Source organism: Euprymna scolopes, chromosome 23, assembly GCF_053919585.1.
Source record: "Euprymna scolopes isolate OS-2025 chromosome 23, ASM5391958v1, whole genome shotgun sequence".
Lineage (NCBI taxonomy): Eukaryota > Metazoa > Mollusca > Cephalopoda > Sepiida > Sepiolidae > Euprymna > Euprymna scolopes.
Window position 1 is genome coordinate 57,841,957 of NC_136504.1, and position 19,879 is coordinate 57,861,835.

A 19,879-nucleotide genomic window follows, 5' to 3' on the forward strand; every position below is an offset into this window, starting at 1 on the left:
ATGTGTGATCGTTTATGTATATTCATGTTTATTTAATTTATTTATTTGTTTTTTATTGTTTTTGTTAGTTTTAAAACTATTTTGTATCTCTATCCTAGAGTAAATTTTATTTTGTGAACAGTTATTTGCTATTTCTCTTCTACAGTTTAATAGATTTTGGGGTTCTTTAAAGTACAGGATAGCAAATATTTCATGAATTATTTGCTATCCTGTACTTTAAAGAACCCCAAAATCTATTAAACTGTAGAAGAGAAATAGCAAATAACTGTTCACAAAATAAAATTTACTCTAGGATAGAGATACAAAATAGTTTTAAAACTAACAAAAACAATAAAAAACAAATAAATAAATTAAATAAACATGAATATACATAAACGATCACACATATATGTATGTGTATATGTATGTACACATATATATATATATATATATATATATATATATATATATATATATATATATATATATATATATATATATATATAAAAAGTCTGCCCTAAGCCACTAATCTAGTTTTAAAACAGATCCTTTGTTCGATAAAATGCATGCCCATTGGCTGATAGGAAGGGGTGCGGTGGATACTAGAAAGCTGATTGGCTAACTAAAATCCTCAACAGAAGAGGACCATATAAAAACGAGAAACAACCACAGAATTTGCGCATAAGCCTGACGAGTCCTAGAGTGGATGAAACGCCAAATATTCAGTGTAGCTTAATCGCCATATATACTTTATAAATTACTATATATATATATATATATATATATATATATATATATATATATATACATGCACACATATATTAAAGTATTTTATCAAAAAACTAAACATTAGTGTCTATTGGGTGTACCCAGATTTTATTGCTTTGATATTGAATCTGGAGTCGAAACCAGTTGATAATAGATCAACTCTTCAGCATCCTTAAATAGACAAAGATTCAGAGAAAAGAAAGGAAAAGGCATAAATCATTGTTCAAGTCAAGCGGTGCTCACTTTTTGTGATTTGAAGAAATGATGGGGGCTTTTTAGGATTGGTTTTCTGTATTACATGTTAACATAGCAAACCAAACCTCAAAAGTATCTCAACACAAGCACGCTTCTTCAAACTCACACTTTTCTCCAGTTAAACAGATTAGTAGCTCTGAGGAAACCTCAACTTGTCAATATAGGTTAAGCAAAAAAAAAACACACACACACACTCACACTCACACACATCTCAAATTCAAGATTAGGCTAAAAAGTTATGGTTGATTTTGTTTTCTTTTTCTTTGACAATTTCATTATTTATAACAAACGGAATAAAACTGATCTTGTTCTTTTGAGTTTCTTCATATATTCTCATCTCTATAAACACACACCTATATATAAGAAGTCTTTTTACACCATATCTATGTAAGTTTTTAGGAAAATATGAAATCGAAGTAATTAAATTTGCATGAGAAATTCTTTTTTAAATTATTTTATGTTAGTGAAAATGATTGAAAATGTTTACTTTTAGTTAGGCGTATGAATGAATGATAATACTTGAAGATGTTTGCCTTTAAGCCAAGAATGAATTTTTATTGACTGGTTTAAAGGCTTCAAAAGGGCCATGATAGTCTATGTAAAGTCGGCTATTTTAAACCAATTATCAAGGACAAAAAATGTCTGGTTTGATACCTTCATGATTTGAAAGTGGTTTTGAAAACAGCTGAAAATAGTTTTTAAAAAAAAATTAAATAACACAATAAAAAAAAAAGGTTCTTGGATAGGATTCAAGTTTATTGGCAAAAGTCAAATATAATTATTCGTTTGTGCCCTGAAACTAAAATAAAGCATTAATTTTCATGGGTGTCTCTGTCATAAAAGTGCATCCCCCTCTCTCTATTTAAATGCTACAATATTTTTTTTTTTTTTTTTTTTTTAATATATCCTTTTGTTCTCTGCCAAAAGTGACTGTGCATATTTTATTTAAACACTTGCACAACATATTTCTTATGCTTTTCCGATGAAAATAATAATTGAAATTTAATTAACTGTTGATTAAAAACAAAATTTGATCACTAAAATTTGTTATTTTTCAATATTTTCTTTCTTTCGTGTCTGCTTTTGGTTTAAGCATCATAATCATCGTCATCATCACCCTCCTCTCCCCCAAATAGTTGCCCAAGTGTATTTATTCACCTCGACTGCCTAAACAATCTTGTCGGCATTACCCAGGGAGGGGGGCAATTAGCAATACATTTCTCAATGACAATGGTAAAGCTTGAGAGAATGGACCTCTTAGAATCATGTCCTTGTCGAGGATGTAATGGACATCATTAAAAAAAATTAAGTTTAATTTTTATTACTTTCAAGGGATTTTTACTCGGATGTTTTTAATGTTTTGTTTGTCCTTATGCCCATCAGTTCACAAATTGAAACCAGAATATGACTTTCAAATCAAGTGGGACGAAGAAATTGTTTGTTGGCACTTTGGAGGCTTTCTTAGTTTTATTTCTTTCACCTTGAAATATTATCAGAAATAATTATTTTTTAATGGTAACAATGAAATAAAAAAAAAAAAAAAAACAATCAAACATGCGCATTACATTGATCAAATATAAATTCTGTCAAACTTTTTTTCGTTATTTTGTTAATCAAAAACTTGTATTACTTTTAAAAAGAATATAATTTGTTGAATAAATGTTGAAAATGTTATTGGACAAATCTGATTTTTGGTGGTTTTAAAAAAGTTTGTTTATAAAGAAGTTTCCTCTACAGATTCAGTATTGTAGAGGTGTGTGGGACTTGTGCGGGCACTGTTCATGTTTATAACACAAAATGATTTTTGTCATATTTAATGGAAAATAGTGTAGAAGCACCTAAATTTCTATCAGGACAAAATTTTGTAGTCGATAAATGGAGTTTTCAGATAAAAACAATGGTTTCTAATTTTTTTTTTTTTTTTTTTTTTTTTTTTTTTTTTTTTTGTCAATTCTAATAAATTACAATGTTAGCTTCCAAATTATGCAGTCGAAATTACCTGAATATTACTGAATTATTAAAAAAAAACACAGCTTTAATCATGTTAGCAGGTGAAAAAATTGCGGCCATCTTGTTTAAATTGAAATTGAAAATTACCTCCCTTTTGAACTTTCTTATGCCTTACATAAGCAAATACGATCGTTTTCTTTAATAAATAATTTTCTACCTCATCGATTTTCGTAATTTTTTAATGTAATCGTTTTAAAAATACAAGGAATACGTAGATACCATTGTTTTCATGTGAAATTCAGTTTTACGATTTCCGAAATTTCGTTCTGATAGTGTAGAAGCACTGAAACTTATTTTTCCCCTCATAAACTAAAACCGTTTTTAGCTTTAATCGAACTTTCAATAAGTCAAATTATTCAAACTCATCTTGGTTGTTTAATAGTTGTCTGACTCACCCAAATAATACAAATTATCAATCATTGTCTTCAAAATCGTCATAAGTTAATCTATATAATTATTAAGCTCTGTGGACCATCCGACTGAAACTGCTTTATTATCTGTTTCCATTGTAGCTGTTGGCACTCAAATTTTTTAACTTTTAAAATCATGACTATATATTGGGTACAATATATTATGAAATAATTGACTATAATAATAAATATGAAATCTGTGTAAATTAAAATGTTATAATTAAATATATTTTACGACCAGGTAATTCCTGTTGCCCCTGCTAGTATTATATTATTATTAAAGAGTAAAGTTGACTGATAAATAGGAAACTAATGTTATCTGAATGCATCATTTTATAGGGAAAAAGTTTTTTTTTTCTTTTTTTATGAAAATCGTTCCAGACAAGGAACTAACAAGAATAAAAGATGATAAAAAAAGACGAGATGTTCACTGATTCCAGTCCAGAAAAGATCAAGGCCACAGGTAGGAGGCAAACTGCAGAAAGAAAGCTCCACAAATCCGGAAGTTTTTTAAAAGAAGCCATCGCTCGGAAATGGGAAGCTGCATTATGATGAAATATCAAAACATGTGAACAACATCCAAGACGATAACGATAATCCAAATAATTCATTTGTTGAGATATCCAAATCTATTCCACTATTGTTCTTTATTTGCATTGTCATCTGAAAAGTGCAAGTCTGAGTTTGAAACTTGCGAGTCTCATATACAACCTAATCACATCAGCACACTCGTTATTTGAGAATACCAGGTACTGTATGTGAGAGGACGGTGACACTGGATCGCAAAAATAAAAAAAAAATAATAAATAATTTGGTCTACTTTTCTTATCTTGAATCTTACAAAGTTTCACCCAATGTAATCTCCGGCATCCTTAAGGAATCTTTCTGTAAAACTCAGGAATTTGAAATGAAATCCTTTTATTTAAATGACAGTTTGAGGTTAAATATCAGTGAGGGCGATATTAAGAATACAATTCCGAATGACCTAAGACTTCTACCCGGTCATTGATTAAATAAAAGGTTCCATTCAAAATTCTGGATTCGACAAGGTGCAACTGCAAGAAGGTCAGAGGTTACATTAGCTAAAATAGAATGTTTTTTAAAAAAGAACAGTAATCCGAATAAAGATTTCCGAAATATAAATATTGGCATTATGAAAATTATCTCCGCTGAGCAAGATACACATGACTAAAGGGACAGCTTGGGAACTTTCTCCTTCAGAGGAAGCCAGTTCAACTTGCTCAAGTAATTTTTTTTCATTCAAATGTTTTAGAACAGTTGCTATCACACCTTGAAACCATGAGTAAAGTGCAATGGTTTAGATGCACTCTGGAGGCTTCCTTAGTTTTAGACTCTGGAAAATTCATTCTTATAAGATGTGTAGCAATAACATGAATGACCAATTCTTATGATTTCAGGTTCAAATAAACAGCTACAGCAGGAATTGGAATACACTCTACTAAAGCCTGATTGTCACAACTAGTGAATTTCAAAAATGCAGTCTGGGCATGAGGACAGTTTAGAAGAACAATCTATATATCTGTGAAAGTGTCTGTCTGTCTGTGTACATTTCCCTACACAATAACTCTGTCAATTTTCAGTCTACAGACTCGAAATTTGATATACAGGGTATGGAGATTCGGAAAAATCTTTGTAATTCGTTTTTGGCCAGAAATTTGGCTGTTAAGGGCTCAAAGTTCAACGATTTTACCTTTGAGAACTCTATTAAACTCCTCAATTTTGGGTATAAACAATTGAAATTTTAGATATAGGTTCCTTGGACATGGATCTAACTTAATAACTTGATTTGAGCCCAAAACAAATGTTAAGGGGGTCATAATAGGGGTCAAAGTTTTAAAAAATTTGACCTCTGCAGTCTCTACCAAATTACTCAGACAATTTCTGGTCTAAACATTTGAAATTTTACATCAAGGGTATTCAGAGATAGGGCAGGCTTTTTAACCGGTTTGGGTCGAAAATTTGAGCTACCAATATATAAATATGTTTGCATGTCTGCCTAAAACCTTCAACCAAGGCGCCGTTTTGAAGCTCGACCCTTCAGATGACAAATACCAAAAAATTGGCTAAAAACATTAATTTTTTTCACCCTCAACTGGGCACTTTTCTACAGGGAGGGGTCATTTTTTTCATCGATATTTTCAAAAGTCATCCCCTCTTTTCGATTGTCTAGTCTTAATTTAAACCTACGTCACTTCTGGTTTGGTGGTTGTCGTAACAGTAAAAACGTCACTTTTTTTCCCCGTTGTTTTCCTCCTTCGGTACAGGTTCGAGCCTGCCTTTCTACTACCACTTTTTTTTTTTTTTTTGCTCAACATACACCTCCAACGCTGGGCACCCATGCTATTATGCAATAAAATTCTGTTTTAAACTTGAAAAAATGCCACAGAAACATGGAATGCTTTAGACTGCTTTTGGACCATCTTGCATGAATTGAGCATCATTTTGGGGGGGGGGGGCTTAATTGTTTTTTTCATAAGAGATTCAAGGGAGTCTGTGAGGGATGATGAGAGGTGTGGGAGAAGTGAGGAAGTCAAAACACCAGATTTGATTGACCAAATAAAGAATTTCATTAATAAGGACCGTCATGTATCCTTAGAGACAATAAGTACACAGTTTGATGTCAGTGTGGAACTGTACACACAATTATTTGCAATGAACTGAAGATGTGAAAACTTGTGTGAATGCACCAGTCGACTACTCAATCCTTGTCACAGACTTTTTGATTAAGATGAGCATCAAGACAGTTCCTCACCCTCTCTATAGTCCTGATCTTGTTCCTTGTGACTTTTAGTTATTCCCTAATCTCAAGGAAAACCTTAGAGGTCGTGAGGAGGGTCATTGACATGCTCACCCAACAGGATTTTTATGGGGCCCTCCAGAAATTGTTGGAACAGTACAAGTGTATTGCTGTAAAAGAAGATTATTTCAAAGGGGACGAGAGTTTGTGTCCTATCAATAAAAGTGTCGATACGAAAAAAATTTGGAAATTTATTTAAGGCGTCTTGTATTTGTGTTCTCTTTATATAATTATTTCTGACAATATTTTTGACCGTTTTTGATAACACTGAAATAAAAAAAATTATGCATATTTTCTACTTTTCCGCATAAATACAAATTTAATAAATAAATAGGTATGTATGTCTCGCAAAAACTTTGGACAGAGGTAACAGATTTTTACAAGATCAGTATCATTTTGAAACTTGACTCTTCAGATGACAAATATCGAAAAATTGGCCAAAAACATTAATTCTTTCACTCTCAACTGGGTACTTTTCTACAGGGTGGGGTCGCTTTTTTTTTCGCCAATATTTTTGAAAGTCATCGCCTCTTTTCGATTGTCTAGTTTTAATTTAAACTTCTGGTTTGATGATGGATGCAACGACAAAGACGTCACTTTTTTTTTTTTTTTTTTTTTTTTTTTTCCACATTCTATTCTTCCTTTGTGGTACGAGTTCGAGCCTGCCTGCCTACTACCACTTCTTTTTTTTTTTTTTTTTCTTTTTTTTTTTGTGTGCTTGCTCAACATGCATCTCTAAAGACCCAGGCAATGCCGGGCACCCAGGCTAGTTTATTATAAAGTGTTTAAAAAATAGTTATGCAAAATAGTCATTCAAATAACTATCTTTAGACCATTTGTCTTTATTATACATAGAGTATTTTAGAATATTATTCATTTAGATAACAGTAATTAGTTTTGATAGTAATTTAGATAACAGTAATTAGTTTTGATAGTAATTTAGATAACAGTAATTAGTTTTGATAGTAATTTAGATAACAGTAATTAGTTTTGATAGTAATATAGGAATCATAAATTAAAATTTAAAAAAAAATCACATTTATTCATTTAGATATAATAATGTCTATTTATATAAAAGATCTATCTTAACCATTTTTCTCCCAACAGATTTTTGAATGTATGTTTTTAAATGTAAGTAAAAACAAAATAGCAAAATTTTTTTTTTTTTTTGTCTGAAAAAAAAGTCTGTTTTTTGCGTCTAAAACTATTAAAACACATTTCGTTCCTATATTCGCATTTCGCATTTTGCAATTTGAAGTTTGCACGTGACGCCAGCATCGGTCAGCTATCTTTGCTATTCAACCTACGAATGCTTATATTGCCGATATATCAATTCGTTGTATACTTTCCAAAAAGAAGGCAAGGTCGTTTAAGATTTCTGTAAATGATGTTTCTTCCATTTGCTGTTCTGAATTCTGTCTTAGACAAACTCATGCTCTACTCTTTTTGCAATCCTTTGTTTTCCTGGACCTGATTGTTTCAATGTTAAGCTTGGTAGCACAAGCTGAAGATCATGGCATCGGCATTGGAATGTGTGGTGGTTAGCCATTCTTGCCAGATTTTAGTAGAGTATTCCATTTTTGGTATTATTTCGGGTTCTTACCGAATTGATATTGTGTTTCTGAGTTTTTTGAGATGAGGAATGCTTATCTGTATTATTTGGATTCTTTGGACTACTGTTCTCATCTTTAGGGTCATTTTCATAATGTTTCAGTCAGTGTAACCTCCAACCTTCTTCAAGTGTATCTTGTCAAACTCAGGAATCTTTATTATTAAACTTAGTGTAGCAAGGTCCCGAGCAACGCCAGGAACCTTGCTCAGATAGATGAGGATGAGATGGGGGGAGGGGGTCATGCTGACACTTTAAGAAAAACAGATGCCCATAAAATTTAGTCCCTCAGGAAGGTTTGAGTTGATGAGTGTAGAAATGATATCCATTTGTTTTGGCAACCTGATAATGGAATTTCTTTAAAATGAGAGATGAGGGGAGAGATTGGTTTTTCTGGTGGGGGTGTTCAATATGGCATTTGAGGAATTTGTTGTTTTCTCCAAAGTCTGAAATATGTTCCTATTGCTGATATGGTGGACAGAAAAGAGAAGTAAAGTTGACATGGCGATGAAAAGTTTGCTCTATCTAGGAATATATTGCCATTGGGCCACCTGTTATTTGGTGGTCCAACACTTAACTATAAGTGATGGGAAGGCATAAATGATAAGCCAGTTTCTTTGGACAGATGAATAAATTATTGACTTAAGCATGTATTTGGTTGGAAAGGAGAGAGAGAAAAGAGAATTGAAGAGCGATATGGTTAACATAGAAGGAAAAGGGAATTCAGAGGAAAAGAGAAAGGGTAATCTTCAAATGACAGAGAGGAAAACAGAATCATCTCGAAGAGTTGGGTAATTGAAATTAGTGTTTAATAAAAACCATTGTGTTTTGAGAAATAGAAGACATCGCTTGCTGGGCTCAGGAAAGACAGATCGGCCTTTGGACTGCCAACCCAAATGCTGGAGGCCCTCAAAAGAGTAAAGTGAAAAGAACGACATTCCTCCTCCGAGCAGGAAAGTTAATTGAAGAGTTTGATTTTAGTCGAAAGATTTTGCATCCAGAAATATTTTGTTTCCCTTAAATCCGAGAGAAGCCCTGAATTTAACTAATATTATTTTTTTGTGTGTACGAACTTTATCCAAAATGATTTTACGCAAAAATTATTTTTGTTCATAAGAAATGATTGCATATTGGTTTGAGAGTGACCCAGTTGATTTCAGAACTATCCTGAACCTGACACCAAGTTGCGGCTAAGAAGAGCAGCATACCAGCCATTCATCGGAGTACCTGCGAAGGATAAACTCAACCGCAGCATCGGATGACGAACGGCCAGCTGAAAATGTGTTGCCACAGACTTGGGGTCGTGCACATTTTGCGTGCTCTGAGTATCAGAGCGGTAGATTCCAATAATCAGTAAGCATCTGGTTACATTTTGAGGGGGTTCACCACCAGACAGTTAGGAGTGTAGTCCTGCTGGGTTGCATCTATAGTCCTGCGAATGAGGGATTAATAAACACGGCCGCAGGGCTATATCACATTAGTAATCTGCTCAGAATTTTGAACAGAACCTTTTATTTAATCCACAGGGATTGCTTCCTCTTGTTCTCTCAACCATGACTGGCTACTTTACCCTGTTGATTGCCTCTGTGTGTGTGTGTGCGCACAGGCAATCAACACATGACAGATGGTTTCCCTTTTCCCTCCATATATGGTCAGCTGACTTTTCAATCTCTACCAAGTGTTATGGTTTTTTGATGTTCTTCGAGCTGACGTTTCATCTTTGTAAAGTTTTCCGCATTAATATGGAATCTCTTATCTCATAGACAGTTCTAAGTCATAATTTTTTTCTGTAGGAGACTTGATTCGCGCAAGATGTTTCTGGAGAGTTGAATCATTCCTGTCCTGATACGAATCTTAAAAGTTCATTCCCCAGTGGGGACAACCAAAAATACAATTGTGAATTAATTAGGACTTCTAGCCATTCATATCTGACAGAACAAGAGCATGCAACCCCATGAATTAAATAAAGGGTTCTGTTTGAAAGTCTATGCAAATAATTGAGTTTGACAAGGTACACCTGAAGAAGGTCAGAGGTTACATAGACTGAAACATTGTAAAAATGACACTCAAGATGAGAACATTAGTTCAAAGAATCCAAATAATGTTATTTATTTGAATTTATATCTGCTCTGCAGACACACACACACATAAACTCTGTGTATCGCATTTTTTTTATGGGAGTTTTGTTGATAAATATTTCCTTAAACAAAATAATCTGAAATTCGTTCTTGTTTTTGGTTAATATTGTTACTGGACATGTTCTTTATTTCATATAAATAGAAATATGAAGTTAGAATATTGTTTTATTATGAAAAATATGCATTTTTAGACACTTGCAATAAAGTGATACACACTTAAAATTACCAGAAAATAGAAAAATTAGCATAATTTTCAAAATATTTGCTCAAATTCCACAAAAATCAGGGAAATAAGGCACTTATTATGCTCTTCCAGTGTTATACCAAATTTCACTTTTCTGTTTCATAGCAATTTCAGAATTAAAAAAAATACTAACCAGCAATTAAGCGATACATAGGATTTTTATATATATATATATATATATATATATATATATATATATATATATATATATATATATATATATATATATATATATGAGAGAAGGAGCACTTTTTCATATTTCTTATTTTACAACAGATTGCTTAAACTTCTAAACACACACATACATATATATACTAGCATGGGTGCCCGGCGTTGCTCGGGTGTTTGGAGGTGTATGCTGAGCAAAAAAAAAGACAAAACAAAAGAAAGTCAATTTTTTTAACTTTGACCCATTAACGTTTATTGTTTTGGGCTCAAATCAAGTTATATTTAAATTTCAAGTGTTTAGACCCAAAATTGTCGGAGGGGTTTGGTAGAGTTCTCAAAGGTCAAATCGTTGAACTTTGACACCTTAAGTCAAATTTCTGGCCGAAAACCGATCACAAAGATTTTCCCAAATCTCAGTACCCTGTATATCAAATTTCGAGTCTGTAGACTAAAAATTGAGAGTTATTGCGTAGGGAAATGTACACACACACACACACACAGACAGACACATTCACTTTTATAGAGATATATATATATATATATAAGAGAAATTGAATGCCTACTAGACACTATCCTCGAGTGTCTAAGATTTCTTCGTCGCACGGCCCCCTATCACAAGGTGGCCTATGATCATCTTCACTACATCATGTTCCATGGTGGGGCGCTTCTCTTCTCAATCCAATCATCTCCTGTCCTGTGTAGATTGCGGGTTCATTAATCCCTCTACTGGTCTGGTTATCTTGCTGCAAATGAAGATTCCTCAGAACTCTGATTCATAAATAATAACAAACTATTTACAAATTTCATCATTTCACAACTGACACTGTCTAATTTAAGCTGGCTGACTACGAACAGAGAACGATGCCTGACCAGACCAAGTAAAAATCACAAACCCCGTTAACACAGTCTAGTTAACATCATAACATCAGGCCCGGAGGGGCCTCCAGGTCGGGTGCGCTTGACCAGTCCAGCCGTTCAGTTTGCTTTTTAAATCTTTTTAAATATTCTTTTTCCTGAATCCAACCCCTTTTCCTCGCCTCTTCTTTGGAGAGTAGTTAAAACATACTTTTTCTTTCTTCATCTCAGGGCCTCTCTCAATCACTAAACACCTCTCCCTTTCCTTCCTCGGAGGAAGGTGGATGCTCACACTGATATCTGTGGCAGTTTTTCTGGATTTCCTCACTCAACGCTGTGTTTGCGCCTTTATCAGTAATGCTTTTCATAAATCAAAACACCTCCGACATCTCAAGAAGATAATCTTAATTCTGTCTCCATTTTTGAGATGATATGCCATCTGGCTTGTGACAAACTACTAATGACAGCATGGTGGTTGGTCCCATGTTGCCAGCTATATCTTTGCATTTCTCTGCATTCTCCCCACCCCATCTCGTCTGGTCAAACACCTTCCTCATTAGAGTATGCACCCCTCTGTATACACTCATGACACTATTGTGTCACAGTCTCTCTGTACAGGGCTGTGTCTGGACAACTTTGGCACAAGGATACTTTTCCCAACAAGTAGATCCTGACTAAATATTCCAAATCACATAGTATTCACAGCCTAATTAAAATTTCATCGCTATAGTTAACTGATACTGGCTTTTACGAGGAATGGTGCATCTTCTCCAATGATGTTAACTCAAGTAACATCACAAAACTGGATACTCCACCAGACTAAGTGAATTCTTGTCCTGGAATCTAGTAAGATCAAGACATCACAAGAAAAATATACTAAATCATTTAAATGGTTTAAATATTTAAATGGGGGGGGGGGATAATGTTCTCAACTTCTTTACTCAGTCAATATTTGAGAGGTAAAGGAGAACTTTGATGCAATATTTGAATATCTATTAATCTCATATAGAGATCAAGTGTTAGCTCCGGAAGGGGGGGGGGCTTTATTTCTGAGAATTTCAATCGAAGTAAAATGAAACAAAGACTATCCTTGGACCTTTATCATTCCTAATATTCATAAATGACCTCTCTAATGAAATTGTTTTTGAGATGTGTATATTTGCTGATTACATCACGCTCTATAACAGGCATGAGGGGAAAACAAATGAACACATATCTAAGGATGACCTCCAATCTGTAGTGGAATGGGGTCAAAAATGGATGCTCACATTGAATGCTGCCAAGACAAAGCTCGTTTCCTTTAATAATTACATGAAACTTTACCAACCACCAATAGCTATGGCTAAAGATACATTACCTGAAAGTACTTCCTTTAAACTCCTTTTTAACTCGGCCTAACATTCACAGTGAACATGAGTTGGCAATGCTCTCAATGTATCCATTGCCAAGGCTGCTGTGAAGAAGGTGGGCTCTCTCTACCGTGCTAGAAAGCTACTTACGCCTGAAAGTATCTCTACAAGGCCACCATTCGCTCATGTATGGAGTATTGTTGTCACATTTGGGTTCGTGCCCCTGCTACTAGTCTCTCACTCCTAGACAGTGTTCAAGAGTCACCAACCTGATAGGTCCTGAACTGTCATCTAAGCTTCAACCTCTCAATCTCTGTCCCATCAACGAAATGTTGCATCCCTCTGCCTGTTTTACAAATATTTTAATGGTGGATGCTTTGATGAAATACAAGCCATTGTACTCCCTCAACGTAAATACTCCCGACAAACCTGACAATCAGCAAAATCTCATCCCTACACAGTAGAGATCCCTAGATGTAAGAAAGCCTTCTACTCTAATAGATTATTCCCTAGAATTGCTAGACTTTGGAATTCCCGTCTGGGTCCCTGCTTTCCCAACTGTACTGACATGTAGAAGTTCAAGTGTAATGTGAACGGATATCTCACTGCTCAATTCCCTACATAGCATCCCTGCAACTTATATCCCCGATAGTAGCCCGTACATCAAAGTGGCAGTGTGCCTTGTTTGGAGTGAAAATGGAATAAAATTTATATATATATAATTATTAAATATATATGTGTATTTGCACTCTTCTGTAATCACTAAATATGATGCAAATCAAAGACGGATTTTATTTTTTTTTACATTTTATTTATACTTGAAATTTTATGCAAAAAAAAAAAAAAAAAAAAAAAAACTGATTAAGAAATTTCAAGTCATCACATCAGATTCGAATTCAAATCTATTAAAATAAAAATAGATTTTATTGTAAAATATTTTGATTGATTGTAGATTTTTAAGTCAATGTACAAGCAGCAAAATGAGATATGCAAATGCTTAAAGTTGTTGACTTTGTAAAATGCGAGATACATAACCACTCGCCTTGGTGTACCAGGACTTTCCAACAGTAATTTTCATTATTAATGATAATCAGTATCAATTTACTTGCATGTCATTGTGTGTGTGTGTATGTATATATATATATATATATATATATATATATATATATATATATATATATATATATATATTTAAAAGAGTGTAGCCATCAACAATTGTAGGTTTTTCAAACTTTTATCAGTTTTTAATATTTTAAAATATTTTTATAACACGTTTTAAGCCTTGTTCAGCTCTCTCCAGATTTTTTTATAGGAAGTTTTTTTTTTTTTTTTAGGTAATTTCTCTTTGGAAAACATTTTATCTCTGGCAACACTGATTGTGTTGTTCAGAGAAATACCAATCTCAGACTTTTTGTCACCAATAGTCGGTGAGCTGATCAAAAGTTCAATCAGTTAGAGTTAAGTCCATTTAGTGGGTGGAGGGAGTTTTGAGTTTATTTAGGACATGTTTTTATGGGTTTTTATGATTTTCTTTCTTTGTTGATGTGTGTGTCAGTGTGTGCTTGTGTGTTAAGGCGAGGGTTGTGTGTTGGTGTGTGTTTGTGTGTGTGTGTATGCGTGCTTGTGTGATAAGTCTAGGGTTGTGTGTGTGTGTGTGTGTGTGTGTGTACACGGAAATCGACAACAAAATATTAAACAACATCAAAAAACTTTGCCCACACACGAATCCCTCTTGAAGCTCTGGGAATCTGAATGCAAAAAAAGAGGAGCAGAAATCCAGGAAAATCATTGAATGGAAAATAACCTGGCTAAAAGACCTACCGGACAAAGAAAGAAGCAAACAATCTGCAAACACCTACAACAAGGAAAACCAGGAGCAGAACACCCGTACACGATATCCACAGAGATCACATAACAAAGATAAGAAACATACACCATACACAAACACATCCACACAGCAGATCCAACTACGCTCAAAGAAGCACCTACAATATATCCACATCATACATAAATTCCCAACAACAAACCCAACCAAAACGCACATTAATAACACCTCACAATTACACAAGAACCCACACCCTTAACAAACACAAAACACCAAATAACATATCACACATTACATCTGCACAAAAATACCCCCATATATACAATCCTACACAACGATACAAACCAAACTACTACCATCCACATCAGCAAATGCAATCAAAAATCCATTTCCACAGACACTACATCGCCAATACAAACCAAAAAATACCTTTACTAAACAACCTTTACCAAAATATCCCCACAATACAAAACAATTACCACAGACATCACATAATTCAAAATGTCTACAACACTCACCCCTCATATTCCACACAAAGAAGCAAAACCCCAAGATACCTCTCTCATCAATAGGCACAATTAAAAGAGTCCATACATCACCAATCCCAATGAACAAACCTTCCCTACAACAAACCCCGGCCACACAACTCTATACAACAATACAAATATCCTCAACAGCAACATCAATTCCAACTAGAACACAACTATCCAACACAAACAACATATAATAATAACCCATTCAATATTTTCACACTCAATCCTTACAATAATGCACACAACACTTATTTTACAAGGGGACATCACATTCCCCTAAAACACACAACCTCTCAAAACAAGGAAACCAACAACCCCCACTATTTTTTAGGAATCCATCACAGAACAACAATTTCAGGTTAGAAAAAATTAGATCCAAAATCATCAACTTATCCACATACACCTTATAAAAAAATGAAACCGAAATACTAAGGCTGGGCCTTAAATTCTGTCCTACTCCTAAAACTAATATAGCGAAACTAAAAAAGGACCTTAAAGAATTTGAACGGAAATTTAGACTAATAAAAACATTAGATAACAAAAGGAGACAAAGATGATTCTTTAGTAAAAAACAAATCAACATATTTCCCTAACAAACAGAACAGCACAAAAGAACTAAACACCTTCTTTGAAAATCTCTGGAACTTCAACCTTAAAAAAAAAGACATACCACAAGCAACCTCACATACAAGCAAAACCAAGCACTTGAAAAGATCCGTAATAATAACGACATAATTATAAAAGAAGCAGACAAAGGCAGTGCTGTAGTAATCATGGACAAAACTTATTATGAAACAAAAATGATAGGATTACTAGATAACAAACGCTGCTATAAACCTATTAGTACCAACATAAACAACACCACCATTTCAAAAATCACAAAACTTTGTACAACATACAAGAAAATATTACAAAGACAAACAACTTCTACGGACTACCAAAAATACACAAATCTGACAAAATAAAACATGCCATCAATACACAAAACTCAGAATATATTAGTGCCCCAAACCCTAGTGACCTTACATTTAGACCCATTATAGCAGGACCAGCCTGTCCGACAAGCAGACTTAGCAACTTAATAGACATCCTATTATAACCCTTCACTAAATCAAATCAAGCGCTACATAAGGGATGACATTCACTTTCTTACTACCTTACCACATACAGTAGAAAACGGGACACTATTAGTTACATTTGACGTTAGCAGTTTATATAGCAACATACCCATGAATTAGAAAGAGAAGCAATAATATTCTGGATCAACAAACACACACAAACGCTACATCCTAGATTCACAAAACAATTCATCATCGATAGTATAGACATAATCCTAAATAATAATTTTTTCGAATTCAACAATGGCAACTACATTCAAATACTAGGTACAGCAATGAGAACGAAAATGACACCAACATATGCAACCTTTACACTAGTCTATCTAGAAGAAACTTTATATGAAAAGATAGAACAAACATTTGGTCACAAAACTGTTTATAGAATCCTGGAAAAGATACCTTGATGACTGCTTCATCCTGTGGAAACCCACATGAGGGACATCAGGGACTTACACACTATACTTCAAAACCTACACCCAAAATTAAATTCACCCGAGAACAAAGCTCTACAAAACTACCCTTCCTAGACATACTTATAAAAATTAAAGACAATAATATTATCACAGAATCTACCGCAAACCTACACTTTAAAAGTCATCATCCTAAAAGCTGCATAAATGCCATTCCCTACACCCTAGCACGTAGAATCTGCACCATAGTCACAGACAAAAACCTTTAAACAATCTGACTCAAGGAACTACGAATGAATCTAAGAAAAAGAAAATACCCACCACAACTTATAGACAAAGTGATCCGACTAGCGATAAATATACCAGTAGAAGATTTGAGAACCCCTAAAAAAACGAAACAAAGAACAAATCTTAACATACGTCTCCACACACAACACAAACAACCCAGCACTTTTCAGAGAGATAACGAAAAACCTTGTCCCACTTAACCAAAACAGCAAACTAAACAACTTCCTTAAAACAACAAAAATAATAAAAAGCAAACACCAACCCAAAGACTTAAAACGCATTCTTACGTCATCCAAACTGAATCAAGACACAGCAAAAGAAGTCAGAAAATGCAACAAACAACGATGTGGAGTCTGCAACATAATATTAGAGGGAAACACATAGACATTCATGAACCCCATACAAACATTCAAAATTAAAAAAGACCTAGACTGCACCTCAAAAAATGTGGTCTATATAATAAAATGTGCAGCATGCAATAAATCCTACATAGGAGCCACTAAAAACCTTAATAATAGTACTCTATTAGCCTTACATCGATCCAACATCAAAATCACAAAAAAAATAGACACCTGCATGTGTCACAGCACATACAGTGGAGGAAACGAATTAACCACCTGCTCTTCATGGATGACCTCAAGCTGTATGCCAGTTCTGATGCCGACTTAAATGAACTCTTGCAAGTCGTACATAACTTCTCCAGAGATATTGGCATGAAATTTGGACTGGACAAATGTGCCAAGTGCTCCATCAAATCTGGGAAGAAGATCGAAACTGAAAATATACAGCTTGATGAATATACCACCATCAAGGACCTAGAAGGGCAGGAAGGATACAAATACCTTGGCATAGAAGAGAATGATACCATCCAGCATGCCAAGATGAGAAACAAAATTGGAAGTGAGTACATACGCCGAGTCAAGAAGATATGCAAAACAGAACTCACAGCCAGAAACAAAATAACTGCCATTAACCAACTAGCCATGCCAGTGGTAACATACAGTTTTGGTATTGTCGACTGGCCACAAAAAGACATAAATAGACTAGACACTAAGACACGTAAAATGCTGACAATGTATAAAGTAATATACAGAAACCAGTGTCTGTCTAGAATGTATCTGCCCAGATGGAAAGGAGGTATGGGGCTCTCGGAGATTGACCATCAACATCGTGCAACTATTGTGAGCACCGGACAATATCTGATGAGCTCTAAAAACCCAACTCTCAAAATGATACACCAACATCAGGAATCAAGAGCCAGTAGAACAACATCCATCACAAAACTGGCCAAACATTTTGGGGAAGACTGTCTTACAAGTGAGACAGAAACAGAAAAGATACCTGCGACTGAAATAGCCAGAAAAAGTCGCCAGAAATACACTAAAGCTTTCCATGACAAGAAAGTTGAAGAATGGGCCAACCAACAACGGGCCAAGTATTTTCTGGACGAATATAACCAAGACTATATTGATAAGGAAGGGTCTATAAGCTGGCTAAAGGATGGATCGCTCCACTATGACCAGGAGAAGTTTATAATAGCTGCCCAAGATCAAGGCTTGATGACCAATGCGTTTAAAAAAATGAGTGGTCTCAGCAAAGACAACAAATGCAGGTTCTGCCACACAGAAGTAGAGAATGTGAGCCACCTGATTTCTAGCTGTAAGGTTCTGCTAGGGGACGGCTACTATACAATGCGACACAATGAAGTATGCAAATATCTCCACTGGACGATCTGCAATAAGTTAAATATCGAATGCAGTAAGAAGTCATGGGAACATATACCCGAAAGAACAGTCGGAAACAAGTCATATACCATCCACTATGACTATGCAATCCCTACAGCCACATACCTAGAAAACGGAGCTATAAAACCCGACATTGTAATATGGGACAATAAGGAGAAGGAAGCAACCTTGGTGGAAGTTAGTGTCCCGAATGATGCTGGGTTAAACATAGCTGAGAGGGAAAAGATTACTAAATACCAGGGTCTTATGTATGACATGAAAAGAAACTGGAACCTTAAGAAGATCTCTATCATTCCAGTAATTATAGGAGCAACTGGACTTATGAAAAAGAATTTTACAAACTATCTTACAAATATACCAGGTAAACCAAGTGCAAAGGAGATTCAAACAATTGCACTTAAAGGGACGGTTAGAATCTTAAAAAGATCTCTCGGTTGGAGTGTCTAAAATAGCAGGTGTATGTTTGGCATCTGGTAGGATGCCCCATCCCTGGCTTAAACAAAATGATAAGAAAAATGAAAAAATAGAGGAGGAAAATTCGAGATAATACCCATTTTCCAAATTGACAACTACTTCTACTTAGTAACACAAGAAAAAAAAACTTCATAACAAAGTTCAATCCCACTTTGAACATATCTCAATAACAATACACATAAATAGGCAAAACACAAAATGCACGCATGCTTATGCGAATGTGCATCCTCACACATGAATCAAGACAAGCACAATAAAGCACGTGCACACATTCACGGGTACGCGCGTCCATATCCAATATAATACCATTTCCCTAAACTAAACAATTAGAAACAAAATACACTACTCTGCCCACATTTGAAAAAAAAAAATCCTTCTAGACTAAGACAACTTTAACCAATATGGGTGTGGTTTGTGTGTATGTATATGTGTGTACTCCTGCATGTATATTTCTGTGTATGTGTGTATATATGCATATATGTGTGTATATGTATGTATGTATATGTGTATGCGTGTGTGTGTATATATCATCTATTTTCCATTTTGTTTGAGTGTGTGCGTGTTTGTTTTTGGGTGACTGAATACATGTATGTGTGTTTAGATTGGGAATCGACCTTATACCTATCTAGATATCATGCCTCTTTCTCCAGCTTACACGCATAGGCATGGGCGTGCACACGCGGCCACACACACACACACATGAAAAAAAAATCACAGATCTTGACCCACACGCATTTACACACACACAACCCTCGCCTTAACACACAAGCACACACACACACACACACACACACACATCAACAAAAAAAGAAAATCATAAAAACCCATAAAAACATGTCCCAAATAAACTCAAAACCCCCTCCACCCACTAAATGGACTTAAC